Source organism: Bufo gargarizans, unplaced genomic scaffold, assembly GCF_014858855.1.
Source record: "Bufo gargarizans isolate SCDJY-AF-19 unplaced genomic scaffold, ASM1485885v1 original_scaffold_889_pilon, whole genome shotgun sequence".
Classification (NCBI taxonomy): Eukaryota; Metazoa; Chordata; class Amphibia; order Anura; family Bufonidae; genus Bufo; species Bufo gargarizans.
In genome coordinates, this window is record NW_025334745.1 from 138707 (window position 1) to 157608 (window position 18902).

The 18902-nt window shown below is 44.8% G+C and overlaps 1 protein-coding gene across 1 annotated transcript in view; it reads left to right on the forward strand.

The window, feature by feature from the left end:
• Window positions 1-503: 503 nt before the first annotated feature.
• Window positions 504-18902, forward strand: part of SYTL4 (synaptotagmin like 4) — a 50411-nt gene continuing 32012 nt past the window's right edge. The window contains exon 1 of the mRNA XM_044275113.1: window positions 504-630. The gene's annotated coding sequence lies outside the window, so the exon portion shown is untranslated. The remainder of the gene's footprint in view (window positions 631-18902) is intronic.

The window sequence follows — 18902 nt, forward strand, 5'->3', positions numbered from 1 at the left end:
TAACCTACAAAGAAGCCAAAACCATAACCAGCTAAGCACTTTCTGCAAATATTTTCCTGTATAGTGATGACAACTATTCGCCCTGTTCCTAAAATGCTTTTTAGTGCACCTGATTTTGTTTTTATTGTTGCCTTTTTTTGCGGTCCGCAAATTGTAGATCCGCAAAACACAGATACCGGAAGGGAACGTCCGGCCCATAATAAAACTGTCCCATCCTTGTCCGTAATATGGACCATAATAGGACATGTTGTACTACTTTTTGCGAATGGCCATGTGGACATACAGAACCAGAATGCACATGGAGTACATTATGTTTTTTTTTATTGGGGACCCATTAAAGTCCCCAATAAAAAATAAATAAATATTGCACGGAAACGGGAAAAAAATACGTTAATGTGCACGAGCCTTTAGTCTTTGTAGCATGTAATAGGACACTGTTGCAGTTCTTTGTTGAGAGAAATTGGGGCGAGGTCCCTTTAAGAGTTGCCTGCCTCTCCCTGAGACCTTGCTGCAGCTGTTCCTGGGAAAGTTTCTGATCTCTCACTGTCACTCTCTCTTTTCTGCATTGTGGACACAGACACCTGGATTCCTTCTTCCCCGCTGCAGCCTGACTCCCTCCAGCAAGAGCAGGTAAGTCCCAGGCCCCTTTGATTGTTACCCAGCAGGTGCTTATATATTGCAGAGCAGGGTGTCCAAACTTTTGCAGGCAGCTACCTGTCCCCTGAGCTGCTGCCACCTGTTTCCTGGTCTCCCTGTCTAGCCCTTTGTGCATGGGCTGCTTCCTTCATCGTCCACTCTGTTGTATTGTGTTTCTCTAGTCCGCAGTCACGTTTGTGCTGTTTTTGCTGGTGTTGCGGTCTTGTAGGTGATTATAAAGCTGCATTTGTGCATTCAACTGGCCAGACCTCATTTGATAGATTTAGTACTCTCATTAACCGAATGGATCCTGATGTTGCTGCCTTTGTGCTATGTGGCAGTGTTGACCCCCCCCCCTTTGAACCTACAGTACAGTGATCGGAGTGGTTGTCATGCATATGGATAAATGCAGGGACCATGTCTCTGCACTGGAGATATGTAAGATGAAGTTGTAACAAATGGAGCAAATAATATTCTAAATCTCTTTTGTCAGTCGTCGCATTAGAAACACAGTAGGCAGCCTCTCTCGTGGCCTGAAATGGCCGAGCGAAACAATAGTGCGTTCAGTTGCACATCAGACTTTAAATGGGCGCTTTCTGACGTCAAAAGGGGCCCATGAGGAATCAAAAGCAGTGTCTGACATTGGTGTTGAGCGAACCAGTGTTTATGTTCGGCGTCTAAAGTTCGGGTTATCGAAGAATCCCGTTATGGATTTCGCTACCTTGGACCATAACAGAATTTAGAATCCATAACGCGATTCTTCGATGAACCGAACTTTAGACGCCGAACTTGAACAAGTTCGCTCAACACTATCCATAACTGGTGTTGAGCGAACACTATCCATAACTGTGTTTTAAGTTCGGCGTCTAAAGTTCGGGTTATCGAAGAATCGCGTTATGGATTCCGCTACCACGGACCATAACAGAATTTAGAATCCAAAACGCGATTCTTCGATGAACCGAACTTTAGACGCCGAACTTGAACAAGTTCGCTCAACACTATCCATAACTGGTGTTGAGCGAACTTGTGTTTTATGTTCGGCGTCTAAAGTTCGGGTTTGGGTTATCGAAGTATCCCGTTATGGATTCTAAATTCCGTTATGGTCCATGGTAGCGGAATCCATAACTCGATTCTTCGATAACCCGAACTTTAAACGCCGAACTTAAAACACAAGTTCGCTCAACACTATCTGACATGTTTGGGTGGGAGGGGGTCCTGCTTTAGGAAGATCCTCTCTAGTCTTTATTTAAAGCTCTTATATGGCGCTGACATATTCTTATAGCGCTGAAATTTCCCCCGGGATCAATAAAATGTATCGTATTGTATTCCCCAGGGCTTTACAGACATGATCATCAAGCTGTCCCCAATGGGGCTCACAATTAGTGTTGAGCGAGTCGAATCCGTCGAAGGGGAATTTGATTCACCACAAAGCCGAATTTGCTCTTGCTTTGTTGTAGTGAATCGATTTAATCTGAAATAGTGTAAAAAAAAAAAAACGAAAAAATTTCTCATCCGAAATCACGTGGCGTGGTGACGTCATCTCGGGCCGTGCGAGATTTCCAGCCAGATCTTCAAGCAAGATGGTGGCCGAATAAATGGAGTCCGTAAGTATGATTTAATCTTTTTTTTTTTTTTCTGAAATTTTTTCACTGCATTCTTACTATCAGACGCCGCAGTCATGCATGATCGCAGGCCTCTGAGTGGTGCAATGACGGGGGGGGGGCGGCGCAGTCGCAATTTTTTCTGTTATTGCACCCACTACTTACAAAGAAATGCGCTTCGTGACAAAGTTATTCGTCACAAATGTTTATTTTTTTGTAAAATTTGGTGAAGCAGCCGAATTGAATTTTTAAGAACTTCGCTCATCTCTACTCACAAACTAAGTTCCCTATCAGTATGTCTATACCGCACTATTCCCTATAAGGGCATTTCAAGGAGTTGTCTATACTATCCAATCCCCTCTAAGTGCATTTAGGAAAAAAGCTATTTTAGCCCTCAGAAGGCAAACTGAAAAAAATCCTATAGCGGATAAATACAGCCTGAGACAGTCAACTTTATGTAGGATCTTAAAGGGGTTTTACCATCGCACACAATGGGGGCATATCGCTAGGATATTCACCCTTTGTCTGATAGCGGTGGGACTATCGCCTACAATGAGAATGCAGCTGGAAAATGAACGGAGGGCGCACTGCGCATGCGCAGCCGCCCTCCATTCATTACTATGGGGCCGAGCACGGCTATTTCAGTCTGCCCCATAGAAATTAATTGGAACAGGTGCCGCGCATGCGCGTTGCGCTCCCATTCACTTCTATGGGAGCAGCGCTTGGTGGTGGATGGACCCCGGGAAATCCGGGGTCATCCAGCCACAGCTCTCCCCGGCTCCGTTCTCCTTCTAGGTGCGGGTCCCAGAGGTGGGACTCGCACCTATTAGACAACGGGGGCATATCCTAGCGATATGCCCCCAGTGCATGTAGATTGTAAGCCCTCACGGGCAGGGCCCTCTCTCCTTCTGTACCAGTTTGTAACTCATCTTGTTTATGATTAGTACAATTGTCTGTTATGTATGTGCACCGCTTATCATATGTACAGCGCTATGGAATGAATGGGGCTTTAATAATAAATAATAATAATAAAATTGTATGTGATGGGAATACTCCTTTAAGTCCTAGCTATCTAATAGACTTCCTGGAACATTGAAAGCTTTATATAGCAATTCTATTTACGGCTTCTCCGCAATCCATTGATCTACAGAAGCGAGTAATAACTGGATGTTTGCAAAAAATATATAAATATGTATTTATTTTATTTTTATTAACTCAATCTGTTTCTTTGCAATTGTTTAGACTTTATTTTTTATTTGTTTTCATAGTAAATTTTATTTGCAGCATTGGTTTTACAGGTAATGGGTGTTCAGTTAGAAGGGCGTGTAGTCAGTGTCAGGGTGTTTTTCTTGAACTGACGAGCCAGGATTAACTCTACCGACACTTCCTGTGCAGTAATGTAAACACGTCTGTGCTCTTACTGGATGATTCAGTGTGTTTCTGCTCATGTAGTGGTTTTTATCTTGTGTTTTATTTTATTTTTTTTAGTACTTTTTACATATGAAACAGTCATGATACATTAAAGGGGTTACAGAAAGTTATCTTCTATCATGTCGATCTAACCATTAGATCAGTGGGGAGAGTGGGGTTCCATAGAGCCCCATAGAGGCCCCCTGAAATGGACAGAGTGAGCGGTTGGAAATGTGCACCACAGCTTCATTCATTTCTATGGGAGCACCTTAGATAGCGGAGTACAGCGCTTGGCTAGCTCGCATAGAAATTAACTGAGCGGCAGCGCGCAAGTCCATTTAAGGGGGGCTCCACAGATCTAATCATTTATCCCCTATCCTGTAAAGAGGGGATAACGTTCTCTAACTGAAATACCCCTTTAAAAGTTTATTTTGACACTCTTGCTATAACACAGGCACAAATATGCGCTCACCAGTATATTATGCTTTAACTGGGCTTAAAGGGGCCTGCACCTGGTGCAGAATTTGTTGCAGAAATTTCCATGACTAAAAATTAGTTCCGCTCATTTGAATGGGGCAGCAAACACATGGATTTCTGCAAGTCTCATTAAGGGCTCGTTCACACGACCGTGGTTTTGGTCCGCATCCGAGCCGCAGTTTTGGCGGCTCAGATGCGGACCCGTTAACTTCTATAGGGCTGCAAAAGATGCGGACAGCACTCCGATCCGTGGCCCGGCTAAAGTTATGAGTCCTGTCCTATTCTTATTTTGCAGACAAGAATAGGCATTTGTATAAAGGGCTATCTGTTCCATTCCGCAAATTGCCGACCGCAAAACATGGCATGGTTGTGTGAACATGCCCTAAGGTGAATAAAAATGATGAATGCACCCTAAGGCCACATGCGCACACACAGGCCACGTTTTTTTGTGTGGAAAAACCTCCGCACAGTACAGTACCAGCAAAGTGTATGAGATTACACAAGTCTCGTGTACACTTTGCAGATTTTTCTCTGTGCGGATTTTCCAAATCCCCAACATGTCAATTATAGTCCAGCAATTTATGTCCTGTACCCATGGCATTCTGTTGTGGCCTCATTCACACGACCGTTGTTTTGGCGGCTCGGATGCGGACCTATTCACTTCAATGGGGCCGCAAAAGATGCGGACAGCACTGGCAATATAAATGCCTATTCTTGTCCACGCTTTGTGGACAAGGATAGGCATTTATATTGCCAGCGCCCGTTCTGTTCCGCAAAATTTGCGGACCACAAAAAACGTCACGGACATGTGTATGAGGCCTGTTTCAGAGTAGCTCTGACGCCAGAATTACACCGCTCCATATTGGACATAACTGCTAACTACAGTGCTGCTCCCATTACCTTCAATGGGAGCAGTGCAGCGGTTACCAGCTGTGTGATTCCAGCTCTGACTTCTAGGACAGCTGATCAGCAGCATGGGTGCAGGATGTTGAACACCTGCTGAACAGATATTGATGGCCTATCTGATCAAAATCCTGGAATAAACCATGAAGAGTGCTGTGGATATTTACCCAGCACTGGGGTCGGGTTTTGTGTCAATAAATTGTTTGAGATGAGGAAATCTCCCGACTTTCATGATGTAATATCACTTTATGGCCTTATGCACACGGCCGCAGTTTTGGCGACTCGGATGCGGACCCTTTCACTTCAATGGGGCCGCAAAAGATGCGGATAGCACTCTGTGTGCTGTCCGCATCCGTTGCTCCATTCCGTGGTCCGACAAAAAAATATAACCTGTCCTATTCTTGTCCGCACGGCTATGGTCGAAAGAAAAGAAGCAGTGAAGAGCGTGGAGCTCCCTAAAAACATAGACCCCATAAACATAGACCCAGATAAACTCTATGACGAGGATAAATCCTTGCAGACAAAATGGCACTATTATAATCTTCTTACCAGGGTTTGTGTTGAAACGTGGGCTGCTCCATGATATAGAATGCAGGTGATGGTAAACATTTTCGGGCACTTTATTAAGGAATTCTAACTTAAACAGAACCTAAAATTTTTAAAAAAAATTCTGGCATGTCGGAAGTTTTAACTGGTGGTGGTCCAGGCACTGAGACTAAAATTGCTAAAATGAAGTAGTAAAAGCTCTTGGCTGATCTCACTGAGCACCTTCTTCTCTGATTCACTCAACTTGGCTTTCTTTGGAGAGCAGAGCAAGTAGTATATGGGTTCATGAAAAATCTATATTCTTTCTATGAATCCACGCTAATGCTTACTTACCTCTTTGGTGGCACTCCAGACAAATTGAACAATTTCTGTAGAGTCCTCACAGATTACAGTTGATCGCTTATGGTCCCAGGTGGTGGATACTTTATGATTAGATCAAGGTGACCCGTCTAACAAAATAGGACTGTCTTAGGGCTTTATAAGGACTCGTGCCCACGAGGGTAAGGGCCCCGTTCTCGTGCTGGGACCGCAAATTGCGGTTCGCAATACATGGGCACTGGCCACTTTGCTGATGTGGACCCATTGACTTGAATGGCTCTGCGATCCTCAACATACGGCCAAAGACAGAACGTGTTCTATCTTTTTGCATTGCAGAGGCACAGATGGGAAGCCCACGGAGGCACTTCATAGTGCTTCCGTGGGCATTTCGATCCGTGCCTCCGCTCTGCAAAAGATGGGTGAAGTCCTATCTTCAGTCATGTGGTCGTAGGTTGCGGATTGCAGACTCATTCAAGTCAACGGGTCCACATCAGCACCACAGAGTGCACCCGGACAGTGCCCGTATATTGCAGAATGGCCGTTTACAGGCCGTGATACGGGCACTGAGCCAGTACACTCATGGGCATGAGCCTAACGACTGGCAGATAAGGCTGACGATTGTCGGGAAGGAAGTGATCTGCTACCGGCAAATGATGATTTTTTTGTGAATGCATAAAACATGCGATTACCCCATGAATGTGCATTTGATAGTTCACTGGGTAATCGGCGACACCTTTATGTTGGCCGGTCATCGCTAACAAGTGTTCCTACAAACGCCTGTTAGCAATGATCTGGCCGTCCCTCGGCCAGTGTAACGCAGCCCTTATTGTCTATAATTCCAAGGATAATCTATATTTTTTATTACTTACAAGCTACTGGTCTGCAGAGACATGAAATGAAGCAAAACAATAGCGCTGATGGTCCTGTGGTTTCTTTCCCCCTCCCCCGCCAGTCTCTGTTTGCGCCTCTGTGGCAATGCTGTGATTGGAAGATGTGATCATGTGTCAGTTCTGCAAATCTGTGTGTAAGGCCATAACTGTATTATGCATTTCTGAATCTAAACTAATGGGGTCAGTTGCATGACGGCGAACACACTTCCTCACTGCAAACCTTTTCCTGTGTTCTTTGGCTTTAATTTACTGGTTTTGTTCAACATTTTTTATTTTTTATTTTGTTTTGTTTTCCGCACTTACACTAGTTCCAACTTTACATATGAAAGTTTCACTACTTTTTCTTAGGGCTCATGCACACGAATTTATCTTTTTTCCGTGTCCGTTTTGTTTTGCAGACCGTATATGGAACTATTCATTTCAATAGGTCCGCAAAAAAAAAAAACGGAAGGTACTCCGTGTGCATTCCGTTTCCATATTTCCGTTCTGCAAAAAAATAGAACAAGTCCTATTACTGTCGCATTATGGACAAGGATAGGACTGTTCTATCAGGGGCCAGCTGTTCCGTTCTGCAAAATACGGAATGCACACAGACGTCATCTGTACTTTTTGCGGATCCGTTTTTTTGCGGACCTCAAAATACATATGGTCGTGTGCATGAGGCCTTTTACTGAACCTGAGTTACAGCCTGTATAAAGCCTCATTCACACATCAGTGTTCGGTCAGTGATTTCCATCAGTGATTGGGGCCTCCACAGACATAAGATATAAGGGAAAGATCTGCTCCTGTTCTGTGTTTGTGGAAATCACTGACCGAACACTGACGTGTGAATGAGGAATAATACTTCATAGCTGCATTCACAATTCTCCAGGATTCAGAGGTGAAATCTCCCATCATTCTTTGCTTGTTCTCCTGGGTCTTGTTCTGATGATTTTTTTTTTTTTTTTTCTGAGAATTGGCTGCAGTCTCTTCACCGTAATCTCATATTGGAAACTCTAACTTCCCTCTACATTATAGGAGCCCAACTGACCTGTTAGTGACATCTCTGTCAACAATTATAATGGCTGTTTCCACTGGCAACTAGGAATATTTTTTAAGCTGCATTTTTCTATAGAAAATGAGGCCTTAGGTAATAAGCAAAGTAGAACAGCCTCCACGTCGGGCAGTTTTTTCATATGGATATGCCATACAATAATGCTGCCATATATTACATACTTAATACCACATTACTGTGCCCATATAACATGCAGCATCCCCCCCAAAAAAATCCCTTAGGTTAAATAATGCTGCAGCATAGTCTCCTAATAATACTACAATGTACTGTAATCTTCCCCACCCAAAAAATAATAAATCGGCACCATACAATACTATGCAGTATTGGGTGATTTTAGTTTGCTTCTGGGCTGTCCTTCTTTGAGGACTCACAGGATATCTACAGAACACGTAATAAATGTCCAATAGTAGTAGATCCCAGCTCTGGGGCATGCTTCTGTCTCAAGAATGAGACCCAGTAGTGCCCTGCTTCACTGTAGCACACTTTAAGGAGACCTGCACCTATTGGTGGGCATTTGCCGGTTTTTGGAAGTCTCATAGCAGTGCATGGAGAGAGCCACACATGCATGGCCTGCTCTCTTTTCACTGCAGCATGTGATAAGGAGACAGCTGGGTCTGAGAGACCTGCACCTATGTCCTATTCTGTGGATATGCCATAAATGTCCAGATGGGACAACCCCTTTAAGTGCACTGGGGGAGCACTTTCACTGTGATGTGCTCTCTGTATTGACCTGCCTTACATCCCCTCTGCTCTGAGTTACAGCTTTAGTGGTCTCCTGGTTGGATGATATTGCTATTGGTCAGCACAGAGGAAAAGCAGCTTGTTGCGGAATCTGTCAGAATAAAAGTTCATATTCCTACTACTCCTGATGATAAAAGCTCTACAAAAAGTATATTTGTCCTGCTCTTCCCAGCCTCTATCTCCTGCTGTCAGCAGTTTAGCATGGTGAAAACTGCTGACTTATTCCTTTTAATTTTGTACTAAATAGATAGGAAATTAATGAAATGCACTTTTCTGCCCTGGTCCTCTGACCCATACTTCTGCCATCAGGAATCTCAGGCACCGATACAAGCAAACTGTGTGGACTCCCATCACCTCCCTTCTCACACAATCTAACTCTTCTCACATTTAGAACCTTTCTTTTGGTTTAGGTCCTTTTGCCATACACATTAGATTTTAATTTTTATCAACTTTTATTATGGGGGAAAAAAATAAACTAAGAAACAAATTTACAAATAAATATTGGTATTTAAACCCAAGACCTTCTGTATGGGTAGACAGAAGATTTACCTCTAGCCTATAGCCCTCCCATGTAGAGTACTTGCTTTCTATACTTAGAAAGCTAATTGCTGGTTACTTTATGGGCATAATATGAAATAAATATTTAATTACTGAATGAAAATGTGTTATTTTTGATATTTCTGTTAATTGATCACCATAGATAATGTGTTCACAATATTGTGCAGGTTATTATAATTACAGGCAGAAAGGCAGGGTTTCCACGTTGAGTTTTTTATGTGGATCATAAAGAGAAGGTATAAAGCATAGACGCTATCGCGCCTCCGTATCCACACCTGCTTTTGGCTTCTAAAACTGCATCAGCAAACCTGAACACATAAACCCAGCCTTATACGTCCTCTGATCATGAACCTGATGCTCATGAAGGGATGTTGTGATGGAAATAAAGCTTGTAATAAATAACCTTTTTGTTTAGTTGGTTTGTGAGGCCGATAGAAATGACAGGCTGGGTTTCTATGCTGAGATTTTTTTGATGCTTTGAGGAACAGATCATAAACTGAGATCTCATGTAAAGAAAAGCCTGAGGGACATATTTATAAGCCCCTGCGCTAGCGGTGGATCGCCGAAGTTATGTAGATGCGCCGGCTTCGACATAACTTCGACGGATCCACCGCCGCTTCTAAATGTAAGGGCTCATGCATGTGTGCCGCGCAAATTGTGGTCCCCAATGCACGGGCACCATCCGTGTGGCTGCCGTAGACCGATGCAGATCTATTCAACTTAAATGGGTCCATGATCCGTCCGCACCGCAAAAAAATAGAACATGTATTTTTTTGCGGTGTGGAGGCACGGACAGAGAACCATGGAAGCACTCTGTAGGGCTTCCGTGGGGTACCGTGCCTCCATTCTGCGCCGCACCTTCCAGATTGCGAACCCATTCAAGTGAATGTGTCTGCATCCGTGATGTGGTGCATAAACGGCCGGTGCCCGTATATTGCAGACCCGCTGTTTGCAGGCCTCAATACGGGCACGGACCGACAATGGTCATGTGCATGAGCCCTAATATAGCTTCCTTGCTGTCTCACATATAGACCATTTTCTACCCCTAGACCAGTCGTAGAAAATGATGAATGAGATGGATCTGCCAGCCCTTCCCCGTCCATGCCATGCCCACTTTTTTAGACCTGGCGTGAGCAGGGAAGAAGTCGCAGATGCTGCCGCACCATGGCGTGTGACAGAATCTGCGCCAGATATACGCCACAAAAGTGGCGTATATCTGGTCATAAATGACCCTCAGAATCTTCTCCCCTCTTTGAATCCTATTCTTTGCTTCAAATGCTGAATAAAAAAAAGCAAACCTGCTCACTGAAGGAGCAGTATTAAATCATGAGCCAGAGGTTGCGAGTCACGCGTAGCCTGCTCCTATTCTTATTATAATTATATTTAAAGGAGATTTTGAAATAGATGGCCTATGCTCCGGATAAGTCATCAATATCTGATGGGGGTCCTGGGAGATGGGTCCCTACCAATCGGATGTTGATGGCCTATCCTGAGTATCTATACAGCACCTATCCAGGAGAGATAACTCAACACTCATATTTTGTGTATGGCCAGCTTAAGTTGTCATCCCTGCTGACAGGGTAGAGAATGGCACAGGGATTCCTGGAATCTGTGTCATGCACCGCCCCCTCGGGCCCTGAATTAGTCATTGGGCAGTTTTGCAGGGAGTGTTCCTCTAAAGACCATATTGGATTTCTGAAGACAATTGCACACTGTTGATGAAATGGCTTGTGTCCTGCAATTGTCGGTGTCCCTGACTCTTCTTGGTATACGTTGTTTTTGGGGAGGATACTTTTATTTGAATTTTTTTCTTCTTCTTAGGAGTTAAGTGGAAACAACGTTGAAAGAGCCCTTAGCAGGCAGATATCTTCTGCTAGATGGATGTGTAAGAAGGGTGTGTTTTATTGACCTGATTTGTCCACTTTTGAAGTATTCTGGTGCCACATCAGTGTATTTTAGAGCAGTGTTCCTCAACTCCAGTCCTGAGCCCAACTGCCAGTCATAATTTGAGAATATCCCACAGAATGAATACCCGTGGTAAGTCCAGATGCATTTGACAGTAATTTATATCTCTTACTCAATACTAAGGAAATCCTGAAAAAAACATGACTGGCAAGTGGACCCTGAAGACTGGAGATGAGGAACTCTGTTTTAGAGGGAGAGCACAGTGAAAGCAGTGGCATAACTAGAAATGATTGACCCCACAGCAAATTTTTGAACAAGGCCCCCACCAACAACTTCTTCGCAACCTCCATTTTCCGTGCATTGCTATGTGGGGACAAATTACTATATGGGGCAGTGTGGGGGCAAATTACTATGTGGGGGCAAATTACTATGTGGGGACAGTGTGGGGTAATTTCTATGTGGGGGCAAATTACTATGTGGGGAAAACTATTGTGTGGGGGCAGTGTGGGCAAATTACTATGTGGGGGCAGTGTGGTGGAAATTACTATGTGGGGGCAGTGTAGAGCAAATTACTGTGTGGGGGGCAAACTACTATATGGGGGCAGTTTAGGGGAAATTACTGTGTGGGGGCAAATTACTATGGGGGGATTACTATGTGGGGGCAGTGTGGTGGAAATTACTATATGGGGGTGTTGCTATTCCACCTTTCATATTTGACGGCTCTTTTTGAAATCCAGTTCTACTTTACACCAGTTTGATAAATTACCCCAATTATGTCTATAAGGGTCACTATTTTTTCAGCAGTATAGTTCCTGGGGCATTGGGGAGCACAACGGGCACAGTATTGGGGCTGGCAGGATGACGCTGTGGGGACACCAGGATGAGGAGGTTGATGGAAAAATTGAGAAATCTAACGTGTCTGTGTTACAAACTGTAGAGACGAGATGTGGCTGAAAGAATTTGCCATGGCGGTCTGGGTCAAATGGAGGAGAAGAGGAAAGAGAAGGTCTACATGACAGGAGATGTCACTGGATGTAAGAAGTATGTGGTGCTGTATTCTCCTCCATGTCTTTTTTATTACAATTATATGTATTTTAAATTTGGTGACTACATTTTTCAGTTTAGGACCCAATTTGGGGTATTTTTTTTTAGTCTGAAGATGTCATATGGCCTAAGAAGAGACTGTGGCGCCCATGAAGCACCGCAGCCTCTTCATACAAAAAAAAAAAACTAAAATGGAGGAGGAGGGGGGGGGGGCCAAGTTTGGTAGACAGCCCGGGCCTATCATGCACTTAATCCGCCCCTGGTCCTGACTACCTGGAAATATTTCCCATTGTGGTTCACCGCGCCTTACCATCCACTCCAGAGAGCAGTAACATGTGGTGACACCTCAACGGTGTCTGGGGGATACAACGTGATTTTGGGACCTGCCATAAACCAGGTCACTGCAGAACTTCATTAGTAGTGAACACGCGTCTGCAGCTTTATATGATTTATTATTCTACCTGTATAAAGGCAGATCATATCACCTGAGGCTGCAGAACAAGGGAGGGGACATCTGAGCTATTACCTCATTCTGCGCAGTCACAGCTCTAAGGCCTTAATTCTGGCATCAATCATTTGTAATTATAAGGTTTACGTTTGTTAGCAGAAATCTACAGAATCCGCTTCACGTCTTTCCTAAAGCACAAGAAACCAGTATGCAAAACAGTCTCTTGGGACCGCTACGGTATATGAAGATACACTGCAGCCATATTCAACTCCGATCTCTCCATTCAGAACACATGCATGCTTGTCCAAACCAAGTGTGCATGATTATGAGGAAGTCTAGGGCATTCGGCCCACAGTCTCCTTAACTTAAAGGGTACCTAAACCTTCACACCAAGCACAGAAGGTGCAGCAGGACTTCTCAGAATGATCTACACCATCTGCTCCAGCATGTGGAGTACGGATCCTATATGCCAGTGGTGGTGAACCTATGACTGTAGTCAGGGCTGCCATCAGAAATTTTGGGGCCCCTTACACAGCTCAAGGCCTGGGCCCCCCCTCCTACCCCGCCCCTTTAGAATCCATCCTGACTCCACCTCCCCTCCACCCCCAAGGACCTACCCCCAATTTCATAATTTTTTTACAACTACAAAGACAGTAAAAAGTGATAATCAGTGATTTCAGTAAGGAAATTATTTTTGACCAAATAATATGAAGCCTGCTACCACGACAAGGTAGACTCTTAAGCAGGATCCTCCACTAACACTAACTACACTATCTGTTCTAATCTGCCCTAGCAATCTTCCCCTGGCACATTTAAAAAAAAAAAAAAAAGCACAAGGTTTACTGTTACAGTGTTATGGGGGGGATCTGTGGATGACGTACTGTTATGGGGGGAATCTGTGGAGGACTTACTCTTATGGGGGGAATATGTGGATGACACACTGTTATGGGGGAATCTGTGGATGACACACTGTTATGGAGGAATCTGTGGATGACACACTGTTATGGGGGAATCTGTGGATGACACACTGTTATGGGGGAATCTGTGGATGACACACTGTTATGGGGGAATCTGTGGATGACACACTGTTATGGGGGAATCTGTGGATGACACACTGTTATGGGGGATCTGTGGATGACACACTGTTATGGGGGATCTGTGGATGACACACTGTTATGGGGGAATCTGTGGATGACACACTGTTATGGGGGAATCTGTGGATGACACACTGTTATGGGGGATCTGTGGATGACACACTGTTATGGGGGATCTGTGGGTGACACACTGTTATGGGGGGGTCTGTGGGTGACGCACTGTTATGAGGGATCTGTGGATGACACTCAACCACTCTCAAACCCAACTGGTCAAACTTGTTAAATGGATCCCAAACACAATATGCACAATAACACCCCCCACCCCCTCCAACACTTATTTAACCCCTTCATGGCCTAAACATTTTTTTCAAAGCTGAACACAAAGCTAAATAGGGCTGGGTGGGCTGGCAAGGGAGGGGTTAATAACAATGATGGAGGATCATGGCCCTGTGGGATAATCCAGAAAACAGCTTTGCATTTTACCCCTGAGCAAAGACCACACAACAAGTTGGACATGCAGTACTTTTAGTCCGGCGGCCTTTCGCCATGCACTGCCGTGCTGGGCCGGAGCTCCACCCCCGTCCCCATTATAGTCAATGGGGACGGAGCGGTGGTCCGGCGAAATAACGGCAGGACGGATGTGACAGGGTGAACAGCCTGTCGGATCCGTCCTGCCGCTAGTGTGAAAGTAGCCTTACAATCTCATGGCTTCTGAGCAACAGATCGCGTGGTCTTCACAGTCATCTGTCACTTCTCTTATCTCTCTGCTCCTGTCCCTTAACCTCATCACTGCTGCAACAAAAGCATCAGCCTCAGTGTAAACTGTTCTAGTGACTCGCGGCTCTTTTAACTCAAAGAATCGAATGAGTCTCTAACTAAGTCGGATCTTTCGATTCTTTTAACCTGAGACTCATTCGATTCTTAGACTCCCTGTACTTGTGTCAGTGACTCAGACTCAGAGCTGCTAGTGCTTGCCTTGCCTCAGCTCTGGTTGGTGGGCGGGGAGGGGAGGGGCTGGCAGAAGCAGCTTCCACTCTAGGATCAGATTACACTCCTCCCGAGTCCCTCCCCTCCCTGCTGCCAGCGGCTCTGCTATTGTGTGCTGTGACTCACTGACTCAGCTCTGATTGGTTGGTGGGCGGGGAGGGGAGGGGCTGGAAGAAGCAGCTTCCACTCTAGGATCAGATTACACTCCTCCCGAGTCCCTCCCCTCCCTGCTGCCAGCGGCTCTGCTATTGTGTGCTGTGACTCACTGACTCAGCTCTGATTGGTTGGTGGGCGGGGAGGGGAGGGGCTGGCAGAAGCAGCTTCCACTCTAGGATCAGATTACACTCCTCCCGAGTCCCTCCCTGCTGCCAGCGGCTCTGCTATTGTGTGCTGGGACTCACTGACTCAGACTGAGCTGCTTCACACGGATCGGCTCAGTCAGAGGAATCGACTCCTCCGGTTCAGTGAACTGAATCGATTCAAATGAATGATTCGTTCATGAACTGGACATCACTAGCAAGGAATGATCAATTGCCCCCCTCTAGCGATACAATAAAGTTCAACTCAAGTCACTGACAAATGAGAGGGGGTATCGGCTGGGCCCCTTACTGGGGTATCGGCTGTACCCCCCTGATGGCGGCCCTGACTGTAATATTCGGGTTCAATTGCCGTGTTGGCACTTTGCGATATGTGGTATTTGGGTTACACTTTGGGCACTCGGTCTGTAAAAGGTTCGCCATGCTGCAAGAGCAGAGCTGATGCAAGCAGAATGTGCAGATCGTTCTGTAAAGCGCTGCTGCACCTCCCATGCTTTGCTTTCCTGGGTCCCAGTGCAAAAAGTTGCATCAGAATCTCCCACCTACCATGAGTCATTTATAATATTGGCATCTTATTATCTTTCAGAGGAGTCTAATGTGACTACTACCTCTATGCAACTAAATAAGATGCAACGGACGTATAGGACCTCTGTACACGTGTAGTAAATGCGCAGTCTTTTTCATCCACAGGTGGGTGAGGTGGTTTTTGCCCTTCCCAACCTGTTTATTAAGAAACTAAGAATAGAGATGAGCAAATTTTTGAAAAGCTCAATTCAGCTGATTTGCCCAATTTTTTTTTGCTTCATGACGAATTACTTTGTCACGAGGGGCATTTGTTTGTAAGTAGCGGGTGCAATGACAAGGAGCTGCGATAGTGCCGCTCCCCATCATTTTACCCCTCAGATGCCGCGTTCATACATGATCGCGGCATCTGAGGTGTAAAAACTGTGTCAAATTAACATACAAATTTTTTTGAATCAAACTTACCACCTCAATTTGCTTGCGACAGGCCGGCCGCCACTATCTTGCTTGAAGATCTGGCACGAAATCTTGCCCGGCGCGAGATTACATCATCACGTCGGCCGGCGTGGTGACGTCATACTTCACCGTGCGCAGGATTTTGGATGAGATCTTCAATCAAGATGGCCGCCTATCGCGAGCAAATGGAGGCGGTATGTTTCGATTTTTATTTATTTTTTTACACTATTTCAGGTTCAATCGATTCGCTAACACGAAGCATGAGGAAATTCATCTTTAAGGAGAATCTGATTTATCCTGAAATTTAGATCGATTCGATCATCTCTTACTAAGAAGTGTGTAAAACTAGATCTTTCATGAAGTATCAGCTTAGTCTCCAGTTTTTTTTTTTAAACCTGTCAGACAGTGTGAATGCTCTCCTATTATCATACCCCCACTGCTTCCTATTGAATGCAGCAAGACCTATATAACGGGGACATGTGCAGCAGCCAGGTATCGGTGGATAATAATCTGTATTTGTCATGCCGCCAATTGCAGCGTGCGCAGGGTACTATCACAGGGCCCTTCCAAGGTGTTATAACGCACGTCCCAGATTAGGAATGCCAGAGTGGTGTAATGGCCTATAATGTCTCTATAGCTTGATGTTAGTTGTGTCACGGTGTCTCCTACCTGGGTACGTCCGGACTCCTGGCTCCTGGATCACTTGCAATAAATTTGAGTGTAGTGATAGTAAGAGTAATAGAGTACTTTGCAGAATAAATGATGTCCAGACCTTTAGATAAAGTTCAAACGTTGCTTTACTTGAAATAACTTGCATCCAAACAGTATACAGCTTTGGTCTCTTGGTCTTAGCAGGTTTCGCAATGATTGGCAGGAATGAGTGCTTCTGCTTTAAATGTGGAGCTTGCAACATAAACGTCTACTTGGTAGCTCTGTAACTATGGCAGGATTAACTTCTGCACTTATCTGTACCTTCTGCTGTGTGGGGACAGACTAGCTGAGGAGGAATTGGCTTCTCCTCGGTCTCTGGACTTGGCTCACAGATGGATTCTCAGGGGATGCTTTCTTCCTGGAACTCTGGAGTTTCTGCGTCTTCATCTAGTGGAGCTGAAGGTGCTCTAGCTGGGATATATATGGACATGTCTCAGCCGAGACTATGTCCTTGCTGTCATCCCTAAGAAGGGGTTCTCCTGGACACCATCACACAGCCTTCCCCTAGCAGGGGTGGCTGGCACGCTCTCCCTAACTTCCTTCTCCACCCATACTGCAGGATGTGGGTCCAGCCAACCTCTGCACAGAGGGGGGACTAAGCTGGAATAAACCATTCCAGCTCAGATACACTAAACTGTAACTTGTAGCTGCCAATGAGTTGCTACCACCTACTGATATCTAGGCTAATTACGTGAACAATTGCATTCAACATAGATTTATATGCACATTTGTGGAAGACATGAGCAAAATCATATCTGATGACAGTATAAAGGCTCCTAGGAGATAGTAGAGGCGTGTAGTAACACAACTCTGGGGTGTTACACATGTAAAGTGAAAGAGACCAGGAGAGTCCCCATGGTGCAGAGATGGTTCCACCCCACATCCATGAATAAATTGAAATGTAATTCTATAATGATGTCACTCAGGAGGATGGCCAAGGCAGCACCTATAGTTCTTGCGTATCAGCAGAACTCACAAACTAAGATGTAACTACTTAAAATCAGGGGGGGGGGGGGGGAGGGGTTGTAAGTGTAATTTTTTTTATAATTGTTGCACTTTTATGACATTGTCTGTCTTGAGATGCAGTTGAATTCCTCGAAATCAAGTGAATAGCCATGTCGTTTGCACAAAAAATATATTCCCTATAGCTGGCATCTATGATCTATAAAATATATAATGATACAAATATAATCTCCAACAACAACTTGTACTATTTTCTCTACCGGTTCCTAGGAAACCGTACAATACAGGAAAATAACCTGGCAGAGGGACTTGTGTAGTGCGTAATGTTTGTCTGGGATATATTTATTCAGTCAGCTATGCACCTTTCTGTCTTTGTTGGAAAGAATCTGAAAGACTTTTGCCAGAGGCGGTGCGAGACAAGATCCTGTACTGTACACGTTGTTTCTGACATATTTTAGCGTTGGGATATGTCTTGACATAGATAAGTTTTATTTATTGTCTTAAGGGAATCACATGCTATCCAAAGCCCCATTCACACTTAGGCCCCTTTCACACGGGCGAGTATTCTGCGCGGATGCGATGCGTGAGTTGAACGCATTGCACCCGCACTGAATCCTGACCCATTCATTTCTAGGGGGCTGTTCACATGAGCGGTGATTTTCACGCATCACTTGTGCGTTGCGTGAAAATCGCAGCATGCTCTATTTTGTGCGTTTTTCACGTAATGCAGGCCCCATAAAAATGAATGGGGTTGCGTGAAAATCGCAAACATCCGCAAGCAATTGCGGATGCGGTGCGATTTTCACGCACGGTTGCTAGGAGACGATCGGGATGGAGACCCGACCATTATTATTTTCCCTTATAACATGGTTATAAGGGAAAATAATAGCATTCTGAATACAGAATGCATAGTACAATAGCGCTGGAGGGGTTAAAAAAATAAAAAATAATTTAACTCACCTTAGTCCACTTGATCGCGAAGCCGGCATCTCTTCTGTCTTCATCTTAGCTGTGTGAAGGAACAGGACCTGTGGTGACGTCACTCCGGTCATCACATGATCTTTTACCATGGTGATGGATCATGTGATGACCATAGTGACGTCACCACAGGTCCTGTTCCTCCACACAGCTAAGAGGAAGACAGAAGGAGATGCCGGCTTCGCGATCAAGTGGACTAAGGTGAGTTAAATTATTTTTTATTTTTTTAACCCCTCCAGCGCTATTGTACTAAGCATTCTGTATTCAGAATTCTATTATTTTCCCTTATAACCATGTTATAAGGGAAAATAATACAATCTACAGAATACCGATCCCAAGCCCG